Raw genomic sequence first — 5730 nt, 5'->3', positions numbered from 1 at the left:
AACAATTGACCACATGTTTTCACAAACACACTAGAAATGAAATCATAGCATAAAGTAATTTGAGGGTTAAATTACATCAGTATGTAATTTTCAAAAAATCTAAGATTATTTCAATGCAAAAAGTATACTTTAAATGTAATTATAACTCTCCAAGGAATGGGCAGAACTGATCATTGAAGTGCATACATCTTAAAAACAACAACAACAGCCTCTGATTTATCAATATAGAAAAGATCCCCTCAGAGGAGGAGGGCACTTTTGTGTCATAGTGACTTCACTTCTAGGGGAACCAAGGTTGGGATCGACTCCTCTGACCATGCTTGCTACTACCTGTAATAAGATCAGCAGCACCAGCCTGTCTCCCTCCTTCCTCTCTGACAGTTCTTCTTCCTTCTGCAAAGGCTTCCACCCTTGGAAACACTCCTTGTCCTCTGTCTCCCGCAACTCAATGTAGTGGGTTCCCGTCTCTCAAGCTTTGGTGTGTTGGGGCCTCCAGGAACCGTGGCTCATCCTCAGTAGCAGCAGGCCCTGGTGTGCAACTCATTCAGCTACCATGGCTCACCTGGCTCCAGGGGCTCGCCTTGCTCCAGTGCCTTCTCCCTTACCTTCAGCAGTGTGCTGGCCGCCACCCAGTTCTCGCTTCGCCAGTCACTACTCTGTGTTCCAGGCCTCCCGCATAGCCCAGGACAGTGGTTGCGGTGGCAGCGCCTCAGCGGAGTTGCAGGACTGCTCCTATACCAGTCCATATTCTTTTCCAAGGTGCACACCTTGGTGGATGGGCTGCAGGGCATCTACCCACATGGGCATGGTGCACAAATCTTGGTTGAAGCACTTGAGTCCAGGCCTGGGTGCCACAGGCAAACTGGGCTCGGCAGCACCTCCAGCCGGTGGGATGTGGGTGCCGTCTGGCTGGACTTGCAGAACCCAAATGGCACAGCAACGCTGTTGGTCTCGCTGCACCCCCCACGGGGGGTGGGGCTCCAAACCTCGGTACACTGGCTGCTGGGAGGCTGCAACTTCAATTACTCAGGCCTGAGTCACTTGGCCTTCAGCAGCACCTTCTCAGCCTCTTGGGGCAGCACCTCATGGATGGCCTTGAGCCGGTGCTGCTGAGCTCCTATCCGGAGTTGGCCCTGTCACCACTGGCCAGCACAGGGAATTACTAGGCTGAGCACTGCCCACTGGTGCAGCTGGGAGGCTCCAGCACTCCTCTGCTCACCACAACTCAGGCTGCACCACCTGCCACTGCCCCGACTGCCAGGAGGCAGAGCGGCTGGGCCTGGCGTGGGTGAGCCTGGGGCCCAAAAGCCTGCACAGCTGCCACGTGCCAGGTTGCAGCATAGCATACAGAAAGGTGTCCCACCTCAAGGCGCACCTGTTCTGGCACACAGGCAAGTGGCTCTTTGTGTGCAACTGGACTTCTGTGGCAAGCACTTCACGCGCTCCCACGAGTTACAGCAGCACCTACGGCCCCACACCAGCAAGAAGCATTTCGTGCACAGTAACCACTTCAGCAAGCACGTGAAGAGGCAGTGGCAGCACTGGCTTGGCAGGCTCTGGCAGCAGCTGCAAGGGCAGGGACACCGACAGCAAGCCTGGGCAGCCCTCTCTGCCACTCCCCAGGGCTGCTGTGACACCCCAAGCCTGGGCACGGCAATGGCTTGGAGTGACTTGCACAGGTGCCCAACCCTCTATCCGACCTCCTTCCACCCTAGTTCCCTGGGCCTCTCTCTGTCCTGGCCTCAACCCCAAACTCCATTGAATCCTACTCTCCTTCTTGCTCTTTCTGTCTCTGCCTACCCCACGCCCCCACGTGACTTAACTTTATAAACCTAACACACACTGCTGTCTCGAGCCCGACTTTCCCTCTCCACCGGCAACACTGATCCCAGTTTAGCTTAATCCTGCTTTCTGGGCCTTTAGCGATGGCCCACCCTCTGCCACCACCAGGTTGTGACCAGTGTAACTTTTTGAGGGAAGTGGCCGCTGGAGGGAGAGCTGGCAGACCCAGTGCCTGGGAGGCTGCAGGCCTCTACGTGAGCAGGAATGACTTGGCTGAGCAATCTTAGGCCAGAGCAGTGGGGAGGATGAGGCAGGAGGTCCTGGCAGGGCAGCCACTAACTTGATCCCAGAACCTCGGTGCTGGTCACCTCAGCTTCTCGGCTTCGGAGCGCCCTCCCATGCTGCTGGGCACCGCTGAAAGACGCAGGCAGTTGGAGCTCTGTGAGGTTCCCATCTGGCAGCACTGAGACCCAGAGTTTGCAGAGTTTAGCTCTCCTGACATCAGCTCTGACTCTTTCTCATTGTTCCCTAAGGTGGAACTGATGCAAGTTATAGCAAAAGGCAGTCCTGGCAAATTGCTACAGCAGTCTTCTTCCATCTTTATAACTTATTAAAAAAATAAAAAACTAAGGACAAAGATAGCAGCCTTCCACTTGGTTTTCCTTCCAGTTAGTTTTTCCTCTAACAGTGAGCAAGTCTTTCTCTAGAAACTGTTCTAATATTGATCTCAAAGTTATTTTGATAGCATTAACTTAGCTTATGGATGGGGGTGGGGGGGGATAGGTGTCATTTCTGCAAAAATAATTCTTTTTAGTGAGACCAGATTAACTGTCTTCATGTCTGTCCTATCCTACCTCGTTTTTCACCACTCCCAAGCATAGTCTTCCAATCATTTTCTTATTAGACCAGCTGTCAATTTGTGTAGTACCTATTTCTGTGAATTCTTCCAATTTATTGAAGGTTTTAAACATTTTTTTGTAATTTAAACATATAAACAAGTGAAGAAGCAATTGTTTATGTCAGATGATGCTGTAGTTTAAATCCCAAAAGAGGCAAAATAGTAAAAATTTAAAAAAAAAATCTTCACAACCTTCATACAATGTATCTGAACCTAACAGTTTGTACAACTAGAGATTCATTCTAGATTAGCTGACAATTAACTGTAACTCCATCAGTGTAATGGTGCAAGTTGAAGTTGTCAAGGAGAAAATTTTGTACATTACTTTCAGTAAATATCTGAAAACATTGATGTAAACTTGATTTTTTTGGTCACAAGAAAATACTGAGAGTTACTATTGTTGCAATTCCGATGAGCTGCAGGTTTCTTAAACTGACTTCTGAAGGTACAGAGCCAGCCACAAATATACTTCTGGGGCCTAGTTGTGCTTGAATGTGAATTTAGATAGGTATCAAACTGTACTTAAGATAATATTTGATAATGTTGGATGACATTTGATGGAAAATGTATTTTTTGCATTTGCCAGCAGTTCAGGCGTAGTGACAGTTTTCCAGTATTTCCTAATAACCAGATCTGCCAAAACCCATGTATTAAATAAATTGTCCAAGTGAAACTCGACTAACTTTAACTTTTGTGTATTTCCCAAAAATAATATTAACTGTTAATAAACACTCCTGATACTACACTTAAGTGCTTGTAGATTCCACAAACTAATCGCTCATCACAGTGTTCAAATAATTTGAATATTTCATATTGAAATGAAAATCCTTTCTCTTGAACATTTTAGAATTGCATTTCAAATGTGTGAAATGTAATCAAATTATTTATAATATTTTAAACTCAGGTAAGAAAAAAAATAATTATAATTCTCCCAGAAAATCAATTTCCTGCTTTTTAAGCCTACATATAAAATTACCTATTTAACTTTGGATTGTTCTCTATAATCAATGCTCTGCTTTACAGTAATGTCTAGAAGTGTGACTCCCTTAGTGCTTTCTATTGTGAATCCTGTCATGTTTACTTAGACTTGATTTTTTTTTTTTTGCATGTACTGCATCTGTAAAATATCTTTTAGTATAAACTCTGGTGTTTTTTTAAAATGTATTTTTAAAGAAATGTTTTCCTGCATTCAATGCATTTGTAGGGTTTCTCTCGAATCCAAATCCTCTGAAGAAAGTCTGAGCAACTGTTGGAGGGTTCCCTCCCAGTATAAATTTTCCTGTATACAATAAGATGCATGATGTAAGTAAAGGTATTGCACCACTCTTTACGGCTGTAATAGTTTTTTGCTGTAGCAATAATAGTACACTCTGACAAGTTGAGGCTGTGAAAGGTATTTCAGCTGTTTACACTTTATGTTTACACCACTTTTACATAGTATGAACTCTCTGATGTGAAGTAGTATGTGAGCAGTTACTAAAGGTGTTTTCACATCCTTTACATTTGTAAGGTTTTTCTCATGCCTGAATTCTTTCATGTATAATAGGATAAGAGCACCAGGTCAAGGTTTTGCCACATTCTTCACATTTGTAGGGTTTCTTTCCAGTGTGAATTCTTTTATGTACACTAAGCTTTGAGTAATGGCTAAAGGCTTTGCCACAGTCTTCTCATTTTTAGGGTTTCACTCTAGTATGGATTTTCTCATGATGAGAAAGGCTTGAACGATATTTAAAGACTTTGCCACATTTTTCACACTTGTAGGGTTTCTCTCCAGTATGCATTCTCTTATGCTCAGTGAGGTGTGAATACTGTTTAAAGGCTTTGCCACATTCTTTACATTCGTAGGGTCTCTCTCCAGTATGAAGTCTTTTATGTGCCCTAAGAAGTGAGTAATAGCTAAAAGCTTTGCTACATTCTTGACATTTGTAGGGTTTCTCTCCAGTATGGATTCTCTTGTGGTTAGTAAGGACTGAAGGGTGGTTAAAAGCTTTGCCACATTCTTGACATTTGTAGGGTTTCTCTCCCGTATGAAGTCTCCTATGACGATAAAATCCTGAGCAATATTTAAAGGCTTTGCCACATTCTTCACATTTGTAGGGTTTCTCTCCAGTATGAATTCTCTTATGTTCAGTGAGGGGTGAGTAATCTTTAAAGGATTTGCCACATTCTTTACATTTGTAGGGTCTCTCTCCAGTATGAACTCTTTTATGTACATTAAGATGTGAGTGACGGCCAAAAGTTTTGCCACATTCTTCACATTTGTAGCGTTTCACTCCAGTATGGATTCTGTTATGATGAGAAAAGCCTGAGCTATATTTAAAGGCTTTGCCACATTCTTCACATTTGTAGGGTTTCTCTTCACTATGCATTCTCTTATGCTCAGCGAGGTGTGAGTACTGTTTAAAGGCTTTGCCACATTCTTCACATTTGTAGGGTCTCTCTCCAGTATGAAGTCTTTTATGTGCCCTAAGAAGTGAGTCATGGCTAAAAGCTTTGCTACATTCTTGACATTTGTAGGGTTTCTCTCCAGTATGGGTTCTCATGTGGTTAGTAAGGATTGAAGGGTGGTTAAAAGCTTTGCCACATTCTTGACATTTGTAGGGTTTCTCTCCCGTATGAAGTCTCTTATGACGATACAATCCTGAACAATATTTAAAGGCTTTGCCACATTCTTGACATTTGTAGGGTTTCTCTCCAGTATGAACTCTCTTATGTTCAGTTAGGGGTGAGTACTGTTTAAAGGCTTTGCCACATTCTTCACATTTGTAGGGGTTCTCTCCCGTATGAAGTCTCTTATGACGATAAAGTCCTGAGCAGTATTTAAAGGCTTTGCCACATTCTTCACATTTGTAGGGTTTCTCTCCAGTATGAAGTCTTTTATGTGCACTAAGATGTGCAAAATGGCTAAAGGCTTTTCCACATTCTTTACATTTGAAAGGTTTCTCTACAGTGTGTCTTATAAAATGTCTATTTACATTTGACAATTTTCTAAAGACTTTTGTTGAACATTGGTTAAATCCATTGTAACATCTTTTCTTTCCCTTACACTC

At 43.5% G+C, this 5730-nt stretch overlaps 1 pseudogene; it reads left to right on the top strand.

The window, feature by feature from the left end:
* The first annotated feature begins 553 nt into the window (after positions 1-553).
* On the top strand, positions 554-1670 carry LOC138382417 (transcription factor Sp8-like; annotated as a pseudogene).
* The last annotated feature ends 4060 nt before the right edge of the window (positions 1671-5730 follow it).

Source organism: Eulemur rufifrons, chromosome 4, assembly GCF_041146395.1.
Source record: "Eulemur rufifrons isolate Redbay chromosome 4, OSU_ERuf_1, whole genome shotgun sequence".
Lineage (NCBI taxonomy): Eukaryota > Metazoa > Chordata > Mammalia > Primates > Lemuridae > Eulemur > Eulemur rufifrons.
Note: the sequence above shows the minus strand (reverse complement) of the source record. Positions and strands in the feature narration are given on the sequence as shown.